Below are 12,200 nucleotides of genomic sequence, written 5' to 3'. Positions count from 1 at the left end.
ACTATAGTCCAAAGAAAAAAAAAATTAAGAAAATTAAGTTTATAGCATAGTGTGTTTGTTGTTTCGTTCCATTGTGGGTTTTTTCTCTTTTCTGGAAACCAGCTTCCTGATAGTGCCACAATAATAACTAATGAACTTTTTGTAAACAGTAGCATTGCTGAGTCCAGTGCACATAAGCAAGGTTTTGGTTTAAAATTTGATCTTTGAAAGTTAAAAAAATGACATATATTTATAACATTTAACTGAAAAAGTAATGACTTATTCTTCTTTGATTTCTAACATACAGCATTCATTTATCATAATGCAGACTCCTATAATTTGATTTATAAAATGTTTTTCAAAATATGAACTATTTAAGAAAACCCCAGAAAACACAAAAGATTGGTAGAAGCGCACATATTCAGATGTGTCTTTTTCAGCACTCATTAAATATACATATTTATATTTATATATAATCAACTTAACTATTTTGTTTTTTGAAAAATCATAGACTTCACCAATATTAACAATAAACAGAAGACCAGATGTAGACCAAGAGTTAGACAACTAAACATATTTCAGAGAAAAATAAAATAAAATAACAAAGTAAAACAAACAAACATACAAAATTTACAGTAACAAAACTACAACAAAACCAAAGCCCCAAATATATGAGGAACAGTCAAGGGATTTTTATGTTTTTGAAGGCTTTTTATTTAAAATTTTATATATACAAAGCTTGCAAAGACTATAAAAGATTACTATTAGTTTGTTAGTATTTAAATCTTCAGGAAAACATTTTCTGAATTCTGAATAAGACAAAAAAAATATAAACATCTATGAAAGCTCCAAACACTTCAACAAAATTGAGCAATGATTGAAATAACCTTTTGTATTCTTTAGATATTAGTCTCAGAACCTGAATTAAGCAAAAGTTTAGTAGGGCAAGTATCAGGGGGATGCTGAGAAGGTGGGGATACTGAATGTGTTCTTTGCATCAGTCTTCACTACAAAGACTCTCCCTCAGGATTCCAAGACACTGGAAGAAAGAGAGCTTGGGAAATGAAGAGCTTTCCTCTGGTTGAGGTTGGGGCAGTCCAAGAGTGTTTCAGAGGGATCAATGCACATAAATCCATGGGCCCTGATTTGTAAGCTCTTGCCTCCAATACTTCATTTAGTATTAAAGAAAGGTGCTTCTACACCATTACAGAAACTATCCTGCTGTCCCACTCCTTAAAGTGACAGAAAAAGAAATTCGGTCTCTCATCAGTGATTTTTCTGCATTGGAAAGATGAAAAGACATCTTTTTTCTGTAAGCCATCTAACTGTCAGGCTTGAAGAACTTCACAGCCACAGAAATCTGTTTTATTTTCTGAAACAGGTATGGTGATAGCCATGGTAAAAGCAAATTCTCAATCAATTAGATTTAGCCTTCCTTTAGGCAAAATAACTGTGATATTATTGAAATGCTGTGACACTGATATATTTCAAAATACATTTATTCCTGGAATGAAGAGTTGCTGGTTCTTTTCTTCATCAATGTCAGAGCCAGGTGTTCTGTTATTACACTTCTCACTGGATTATTTATACATACAAAATATGAGCTTCATCAGACCTGTTACAGTCTTTTTGTTTTGGTTTGGTTTGGTGTGGCTTTTCACAGCCTACCAACTTGAACATGCACAGAGGAGATATTCACTCATAGATTACGTGGTTTCTGGAAACAAAATAGTATAGTCGCAGGGTAAAGGCATACAAGTGTGTGTTCAATGATACGAGCATGATGGGTTGTTGTACACACAGCAGCTGCTGGAATGGTGAAAAAACTGACTTCTTCCAGTCAATTAGCTATTGCTTTCCAATGGTGTTAGACTCCATTTATCTGAATCATAGAATCAAAGAATGCGTTAGGTTGGAAGAGATCTCTAAAGGTCATCTAGTCCAACCCTCCTGCAGTAAGCAGAGACATCTTTACTAGATCAGGTTGCTCAGAGCTTCATCAAGTCAGACCTTCATCAAGTCAGACCTTCAATGTCTCCAAGGACAGGGCCTACACTACCTGTCTGGGCAACCTCCTCTAGTGTCTCACCACCTTCATAGTAAAGAACTTCTTCTTCCTAATGTCTAATTTAAACCTACCCTGTTCTAGTTAAAACACATTTTCTCTCTTCCTATTAGTACATGCCCTAGAAAACAGTCTTTTCACAGTTTGTTTGCAGGGCCCCTTCAGGTACTGTAAGGCTGCTATAAAGTCTCCCCTGATCTTTCCCTTCCGCAGGCTGAACAACCCCAAATCTCTGAGCCTGTTTTCACAGGAGAGGTGCACACTTGGGCCTGTGTAAAGATGAAGATAACATTTTGTAATAAACTCATAAATAGATACTGGTTTTGGTTTGGTATCATTTCCTTTATTATTCAATTAAATATAGGAATCCATTAGATTTTTTTAATACACCAGATAGCTGAAAAAAGCTAGATGCTGTTGAAATAAAGAAGGTACTATATGATACATCATACAGAGGTATTCAAACACTTATTGACTCAATAAAAAAAAAACCCAAACAAAAGTTTTATATAATTTTCTTTTTTGAAATTTACATATTTATGAAACAGACAGAAGTTAAAAGGGAACAATAAGCAGACGCAAAAACATTAGACACAAAATAAATATGGGAAATGTCATGACAACACATTTTGGACCTCTGTTTCCCGACTTGAACAGAAATAAGATGCATTGCCATTATGACCATCTTCTGCTGAAGCTGCAAAACATAACATTCTAAACTCTGTGAAATTCCTCTTTAAATGAAACAAAATGGATTTTTTTTTTAAAGCCCTATGGAGGTCCACAGAGTTGCTTCCTATAAGGTCAACCCCTAACCTGTACTGCTGAGTGGGGTTATTCTTCCCTAGATGAAATATCCTACACTATCCCCTTTTGAACTTCATTTGGTTCCTCCTCACTCAACTCTCTAGGCTGTCCAGGTCTCTCTGACTGGCAGCAGACCCCTCTGATATTTTAGCCACTCCTCCTAGTTTAGTGTCATCTGCAAACTCTCTGCCTTCATCCAGGTCATTGATAAATAAGTTGGGTCCAGTACTGACCCCTGGGGCACACTGAGATGCCACCTTGAGTACTGTGTCCAGCTCTGGGGTGCCCAGTATAGGAAAGACATAGAGCAAGTCCAGAGGAGGGCCACAAAGATGATCAAGGGGCTGAATCACCTCTCTTATGAAGACAGGCTGCAAGAGTTGGGCTTGTTCAGTCTGGAGATGACCTAATTGTGATGTAACAATACTTAAAGGTGTAATACATAAAAGTGGGAGAGGGACTGTTCACCAGGGAGTGTAGTGATCAGACAAGGGGAAATGTTTTTAAGCTGAAAGAGGGAAGAATTAGATGTGACATTAGGAAGAAATTCTTTACGGTGAGGGTGATGAGGCACTGGGTCTGATTGCCCACAGAGGTTGTGGAAGCCCCATCCCTGGAGGCATTTAAGGACGGGTTAGATGGGGCTTTGGGCAACCTGGTCTAGTGAGGGTGTCCACGATTTGCCCTTTAGTGAAGCCTTGTTGGCTGTCACCAGTCACCTCCTTATTCTCCATGTGCCTGAGCATAGTCTCCAGGACAATCTGCTCCATGATCTTATCAGGCACAGAGGTGAGATTGACTGGCCTGCAGTTTCATGTGTATTCCTTCTTCCACGTTTTAAAAATGGGGGTTATATTTATCATTTTGCAGTCAGTGGGGACTTCACCAGACTGCCAGGACCTCTCAAATATGAGGGAGACTGGTTTGGCCACTTCATCTGTGAGTTCCTTCAGGACACGCAGATGTATCTCATCAGGTCCCATGGAGTTCTTCACCTTCAGGTTCCTTAGCTGTTCTTGAACCTGATCTTCTCCTGCAGCTCCTCATACACCCAGTCCCTACCTTCACCCTCTGTGACTTGGGCTGTGTGGCTAGAGCTCTTGCCAGTGAAGATTGAGGAAAAAAAGTCATTAAGTACTTCAGCCTTCTCCATATCCTGGGTAATGAAGTCACCTGTTCAGAGAGGACCATATTTTCCCTCATCATCCTTTTCTTATTGATATACCTGTAAAAACTTTTCTTGTTTCCTTTTGAATCCCTGGACAGATTTATTTCTAACAGGGCTGTAGCTTTTCTAACCTGATGCCTGGCTGCTCAGACGCTTTCCCTGTATTTTTTCCATGGATAGCTGTCCTTCCTTCCACCCTTGCTAGTCTTTCTTCTTTTTTTGTTTGAATTTGTGCAGGAGCTCCTTATTCATCCATGCAGGATGTTGGTGTTTTTGACTAGTTTCCTCTTAGTTGGAATGCATCGCTCCTGGGCTCGGAGGAAGTGACCCTTGAATACTAGCCAACTGTCTTGGGCCCCTCTTTCTTCTAAAGCCTTGTCCCATTGTACTCTACCCAGCAGTTCCCTAAAGAGACCAAAGTCCACTCTCCTGAAATCCAGGGTAGCAAGCTTGCTGTGCACCCTCCTTGCTGCCCTCGCCAAGTTAAGTTTATTCAGCCTGGAAAAGAGAAGGCCCTATTCAGCCTTCCAGTACCTAAAGCGGGACTTCAAGAAAGATGTAGTGGAACTGTTTTCAAGGGCATGTAGTGATGTAAAAAGGGGTAATTACTTTAAGTTGACAGAGGGTAGATTTGTATCAGATATTAGGAAACTCTGCATGCTCTTCTCTGGCAATGTTCACGGCCGGGTTGGATGGGACTTTGGGCAACCTGGTCTACTGGAGTGTCCCCCTGCCCATGGCGGGCATGATCTGTGTAGTCCTTCATAACTGAAACCATTTAACAAAGATGGAATATTTATAATTCAATATTTCAATTAATAATAAAGTTACATACCTTTTTAGAAGATAAAAATATAATACTGTAAAAATGATTGTAAAAAGGCCCAACAAATTATTCCATTAAAAGATTTCTTAGATTAAGGTTAAGCATTATTCAAGCTGTTCTGCTTGTAAAGTCTGTGGAGATCTTATTTAACATTTTATTTTAGTGAAAGTACAAGTTAATTAACATATCAACATCCTACTGCAGACTGGGATTTTCTGTGATATTTAATACAAATCTCATACTTGAACTTTTCTAATTATTTTAATTAGCTTTGCCTTTTGTCCCACTTCATCTGACAGAAAGTGGATGATGTTAAAAACAGTGTTACAGCTGTTCCTTATATTATGAATGCAAATTACAATGAAAATGCTGATTTTCTATTATTCCTATTAGAAATAGTAATTCTGAGACTGAACTGAAAAGGTGGATGTAGAATGGCAGAAAAGCAGAAACATTTTCATTGGAATTTATACTTGTGCTCTTTAAAAGTAGGATGCAAGTTCTCCAGGATGCCAGTTATAACTTAGAAAGGTAAAAATTATCTTTCATGCTATTCCACCAAAACATAGCCATTAAAGTAATGGACCTGTGGGATAGTGTCCCAAGCAACAGGAACGTGCCAGAAAGCAATCCTCAAAGAAGAACTAGATTAAATTAATAGTCTTTAGAAAAGAAGACAGAAAGACAATGAAAATCAATTGTCCATAATGAAAATTCAGAAAAGTATGAATGCAAGCATTCTTGTAACACTACCATTTATATTGATGCTAAAACAGTCTTCAAGTTATGAAAACTAAATGAGGCTATATGAAACTACCAGCATGAGCTCTAAGCTGCCCTTTCTGAATAGTTTCTGCAGATACCAGAGACAGTTCTGAAGACCAAGTTAATCTTTTGACACAAAACATGAAGAGTGACATAAACAGAACTACCAAAATACAGAAGACAAAACATTAAAATATAATATAGGCAGTATGAAAATAAAACAACCCACTTCTATTTTGCAACTTTTTTTCAGGTGCTGCACACTTTTAGAAATGGATATATTTTTATATGTAAGACTTCATACTATGAATAGCCTCATATATTCTGAATTAAGCCTTCAGACAACACAGGTCCTGGTTCAAAGGAGAGTAAGAATTAGCAACATGATCTACTTGATGGTGTCCCTGTTCAATGCAGGAAGGTTTGACTAGATGATCATTAAAGGTCCCTTCCAATACTGTTCTATGATTCTAAGAAGGTAAACAAAGAAGAAAGGAATATGAAAGAAGCACCAGAGACTGATGAAACATCACAAATTTTTGGAATGTATCTGTTGATCATCCTGTGTTCTGATATACTCTTAAAGGAAAAAAAAAGCAGGAAGGAAGGAACTAAATATTGGCATATTTTTAAAATTTAGATTCAATAAATGTTTATTAATGTTCCATGCTTAACAATATTTTGCATGTAGTGTGAATCTTCTAGCCCTTCACACTTTGAGAGATGCAAGATTCAGGCATCACCCTCCATTATTGAGAGCAACTAAGCAGAGACAAAAGGTTATGACAACCCTGTTATCATTATAAATGGCTATTCTCTGTACTCCAGAGTTGAATTTTACTCTGCTCAGCTTTTCTCTGATGCTACCTGTTTTACTGCAGCTCATATGTTTTTTGCTAATGTATAATCTTCTATAGATGTTAAGAAATCTACACCCTGTAAAAATACCCAAAAACAAAAGTAGGGTGGTCATTCCAGGTCATTTATTAGTATTTAATATAAGTGTTCGGTGGAATTGTTATGTTTGGTGGAATTAATAGGACAAGGGGAAATGGCAAGAAGCTGTGCCAGGACAGATTTAGATTGGACATTAGAAAAATATTTTTTACTGAAAGAGTTGTTGGGGCTTGGAACAGGCTGCCCAGGGAGGTGGTTGAGTCACCTTCCCTGGATGTGTTCAAAAAGGGTAGATGAGGTACTTAGGGATATGGTTTAGCATAGAATGGGAATGGCCGGACTTCAAAGGTCTTTTCCAACCTTGTGATTCTGTGATTCTGTGAATTTAAGTATATTGAAATGGCAAATGGGATTTAAAGTATTACATTATCAGATAAAAAGAAGTTGGGTTTTTTAGATTTTTTTGAAGATAATTAATAAAAATAATAATAAACATGTATATTTATGAAGGAATGCAAGAATAAGAAAAACCCCTCTGAATTATGTAAATTATGTTTGAAAATCACTACCACATATGGCAAGACTGTCTGTCTTTATGAGTATCAGTTCTGAGGCTGACTATTCTGTAAGTCTTTTATAATTACTAATATTAGTTAACCTGTTTCTAATCAACTGAGCATTTCTAATATGGGACTTTACCGAATTCTTTTAAACCTGATCAATACTATATCGAGTATATTTTTACATTGAACTGCTAACTTACTGTTCTTTTGATGTCCAGATAAAGGACTATCTAGTAGTGATCTTTATGTGTCTTATAAATGTCATGTGAGAAAACAGTTTGCAAACAAATTGCAATCTGCAATATCTTTGTCTGAAAAAGGAAAGCTCAGTTTTGCTGCATTCATCGTTTCAATATCTTACTCTCCCCTAGAGTACCTAGATAGTAAAAAAAAAAAAAAACAACAAAATCCCCCAAAAAACATTTTGGCTTTCTACAACAAGAATTCCTACACTGGTGGCACACAGCCAGAACATGCTGTTCTACGAAATACAAATCTTAGAAATCTAAAATCCCTAATTAAACTACACATATATGTGCATGTTTTTTATTTAGGGAAACATAAAATATCAGTAGTTTATAAAGGTCTTGGAAAATAAAGAAAAAATAGAAAATTAAGATTAAATAGATTTTACTTTTCTTACCTCAATACATGAGTGACAGATTGAGAACAGCCACAAACAAAAAGGCTTCAGTATGACAAACATTTCAGAACATAATATTTAATGCTGGAAATTTTTTTGTCTGTCATTTACACTTTTTTTTTCCCTTTAATGATGGAGTCAGAGATTTATGAAACTCAGCAGCACCATTTTAATAAAAGAGATCTGTCAAGGTATGTGTATATACCTGTAAGTAGGTTAAAAGGAGGTCCTTTGCAACTTTTACATATCTTCTGGGATATAATTTAGCTTTGATCCTGCCATCTAATCTGCATAGAAACACATGTGCAATTCCATGCAACTGAGAGGAATCTTGACTGGAAATAAAGCACTCCCAGCTGCTTTAATTGCAGGGTTGGTGTTTAAATGAGGTTGCATTAAGGTCACATTATGAGGACACAGAAAGCAGACCAGGCTTCACCATCGCTTCAGAAGTCCAAATGAAGTTTCCCTAATGATTTCTTTAAATATTATCCTGCATTATTATCTATGTGTAAAAATGTTCTTAGTAAGCAATGGGATTGCTGCATTTCTCTTCAGTTTAGCAAGGTATTCCTTTGCCATAGTTGTTTACGAATGATTACACTATCTTTATTATTCATTGCATTAAATTTTAGAAAAGGGAAAGCAGTGCCTTTTTTGTTTGTTTTTTAAGATGTGTTCTGGTTTATTTTATTTCATCAGTGGCCATTCTGATAATTTTAATTAAAGAATAAATTCTTTTTAACATATGCTGAGATGAAAATTAAGATTAATTGATCCAAGAGGTAAATATTGGCCAAGATTGCTTTTTCAGGGTTGTGTTTCTTCAGACTTAGCATGAACATTTTGTGTGTGCATATCTGCTTGCCTATAGCTGTTGAATCTGCTTTGGTTTTGCTGTCTTACCAAAGCACAAAACCGAAGTGTGATACTTTTTTGAATAAAAGAAAACAAAATCTAAATTTTTTTTCTATCTGAATTTAATTTAAAAGTCTTCATTAATCCTGACATGGCAATTCTTTTCCCTTCTGAAGCTCAATAATTTCTTGCAATGTTAGGAAAGATATTGCATTTTTATTATTGCATTTGGCTGGAAAAAAAAAAGAAAAAAAAGAAGATGTATTCATTAGTCTGCATAGTCATATATTCATATACCTTTATATAATATCAGTGATTGAGTGGTACATCTAATTACAGTTTTCTCCTGTTCAAGATCTGTTCAATGTTTCTTACATAAAGCAATAATCACTAGAGAAGCGACAACAAAAAAGCTTTCTACCAACTATAAACCTACCAGAGAACTTGTACCACTTATCGTAGGAGGTCATGTGACTTAATTTGCTAATATTAAAGCAATTACAAATAAGGAGAAAATGAGGACTTGATTTTCATTACTAATGCAAAAATACTTTTCAAGTATATTTTTGCTACTGTACATGTTGCACATTCTGTCAGAATATAAATAAATGTGCATGCTGGAGAATGATGAAGATGGTGATATAAATTATTCGGGCACAAATTAAAGCTGTTGCCTTTTTTGGTGTTTGTGTGGGTTTTTTTTAAAAATCTATATAGCTACAAAGACTTGAAGATTCCAGAAGCATTGATATTCTCACTCAACTGTTAAAATGGCATTTTGACAAATTGGAAAAGTTCTATAAATTTTAATTTAACCTAAAATAGTAAATATTAATGATAAAATTAAGTTTTCTTACTGAGGAATAAGGAAAAATACATAGGATTCTCCCACGCTAGATGAGTGGCAGCTCAATTCTGAGATTGTCCTGTATTGATGAATCACACTTACATGCTCATATTTTATTCTAGACACACCAAAGATTGAAAGAGGTAATGTTTTATTGTTCTGCAGGGTGAAAGTAGGGTGAAATGCAGCTTCTGTATTTAGTTTGTATTTTCTGTTAGGATTTCTTGGCTACAAAAGTATTTTGTGACTAGAAAGATTGTGAGAGATTAATTGCTATTAAGAATAAAAATATAGGAGAACAATGATGTTAGTTACTGCTGTTGTTATTTCAACATCTTCTGTGAAGCCTTTTTTTCCAAACTACTAAGGTGGGTGGATCCTACTGTGGAAGACTGAAATGTTACAAATAAAAGAATAATAAGCTAAGAGAAAAATAAGCAATATAAAAGACCAATAAAATTGTTCTCTTCAATTTCAGTACAAAATCTTCTGAAAATCAGAGGTTAGCTTAATAGAAATATACAAGGGTTTCTTACATCAAAAATATAAAGGCCAAAGATGTCTGCACTCATGTAAAGAGGAAAAAATGATACAAGATGGAGATAACTTCAGTCAAAGTATTTTAATGCTGTTTTCTCATAATGATAACTAATAGATAGGGTTTCCCTTTGATATATTTTGCATATTTTTAATTATTTTTAACAATAATGAAAAAAAGGAAAGCACATAACTACATACCAATCTCAATATAAAGTTGACAATCTTCAAAAGAATAAGCAGCCCTACACCACTGAAGTAACAAAGCTACTTTTTCACAGAGATTCTAGATCCAATTTAAGCCTTAATGCCTCTTGGAGGTAGAGCAGAATCTCCCATGCAAACCTGGAGTTACCACTCTTTCAATGTCAATCTTTTTCTAGCAGCTAAAAAGATGGAACCTCTGAACAGAAGAATAAGGTAATGCAGCTGAAAAATATTTACATTCATATTCAATAACTTGTTTTTTAGACGTTTTGTAAAATGTACCTGAAGTTTTGTTTTAAGGGTCTTGACACTGACAGCTGCAAACTGCCAATACATTCAGTGCGCAGCTACAGCAGCTTCTAGTGCAGTGTTAACAGGCAACTCAGGTGCGGACATCTCATTGAAAAAGGGCTTAGAGAAAATTGGGACTAATTGAACTTTGCTCTCCTTGACGGTTGGCTGGTCAGGCTAATCAAAGCTCTCTACACTTGAGAAAAGCCCAGGAAACTGCTCAAGCCCCACACTTCTCTGTTAAGCATCCAACCGTGGAAGGAATAGAGCTCTGATACAAACTAAAGTGAGAGAACAGTAAGTCACAAACATCTTTACTCATATCACTTTTCTAAAAACAAAGTCCACTTTTTACTCCAAGCATGACTTATTTCAGCTACCCAAGAACTTTAATAAACATGCTGAGGAATGTTATGCAAATTCCTTCAGTTCATCCTTGGCTAGATTCGCCCGAATTTATATTACACAAGATCTTAGTTAAAATAGCATAAAAAAATCTTTACCTTTTTTTTTTTGGTATCTGCTATCCAGTTCCAAATTAATGCCATGCATATAAGACAGAGTAACAAAAAGCACCATAAGCTTTCTGGGAAACTGAGGATTGTATATACTTAGGTCCTTCAGGCTAATTACCACAGTACTCAATATGAGCTACTGGAGACTCGAGGAGTGGAACAACAAAAGAGGTAGAGAAAAGGACGTAGTTCTGGCAGAAAGCTGCATGCAATGAAAATAGAGCATGTTGGCAAATATCTATTCATTTTTTCTCTCTTTTTTGTCTCTCCTTTCTTTTCCTGTGTTCAAATTTTGTTTGAAGGTCTGTAATAAATCAAAATTTATTTCAGCTTCCAAAACTTAAAATTTATTTAGGAGAGGAAATACATTCAAAGTTAATAGATAAGCTAATATGCAACTGTTTTGATTTAACCCCAGCCAGTAACTAAGCACCACGCAATTGCTTCCTCACCCTTCCCCCCCACAAAGGAATGGGGAAGAGAATAGAAAAAAAAAAACACAACAGCTTGTGGGTTGACATAAAAGCAGTTTAATGAAATAACAATAAGAGAGAACAGCAATAATAATAATTACAACAATCGCCATCACCACCACCATTATTAATAATTGTAATAATAATAACCACCAAATTATGCACGAATGCAATTACCACCACATGCAGAAGGAAAAGAAAAGGAAAAGAAAACCTCAGATGCTCAGTTTATTTCTAGGCAGCAATCCTACCTTGCAGCTAGGTTTCCCAGGTATATATAGAGCATTACGTCATATGATAGGGAAAATTCCTTGACTTAGTGTAGGTACTCCAGCTACCCATCAACAACTAAAGACATCAGTGCATTATCAACATTATTCTCATACTAAATTCAAAACAGAGCACTATACGGCTACTAGAAAGAAAATTAACACTATCTCAACTGAAACCAGGACAGCAACAGTGCATCATATTAATAAAGTTCAGAGCAATGTCTTACAAGTCCACTACTGAGAAAAAAACAGCATGGTGATAAATGCAATGTTCCTGGACCATCCTCTAGCATTGAAATGGATTACACAAAATTGCCCATATTTCATACTTTGTCTTTTACCCTCCAACACATTGGCCACACTAAAACTGCCTACTGGAAATGTTTAGTTCCCTGTTGGCTTGGTCAAAACTTCTGCCAGGGACCATTTTAATAATACAGTCAACTGAATTCCTTAGAGAATTTATATTTAAGAGTCATAATTAAAT

The sequence above is a fragment of the Gallinula chloropus genome (genome assembly GCF_964237585.1).
Source record: "Gallinula chloropus genome assembly, chromosome: 2".
NCBI lineage: Eukaryota > Metazoa > Chordata > Aves > Gruiformes > Rallidae > Gallinula > Gallinula chloropus.
This window is presented reverse-complemented; position numbering follows the sequence as displayed.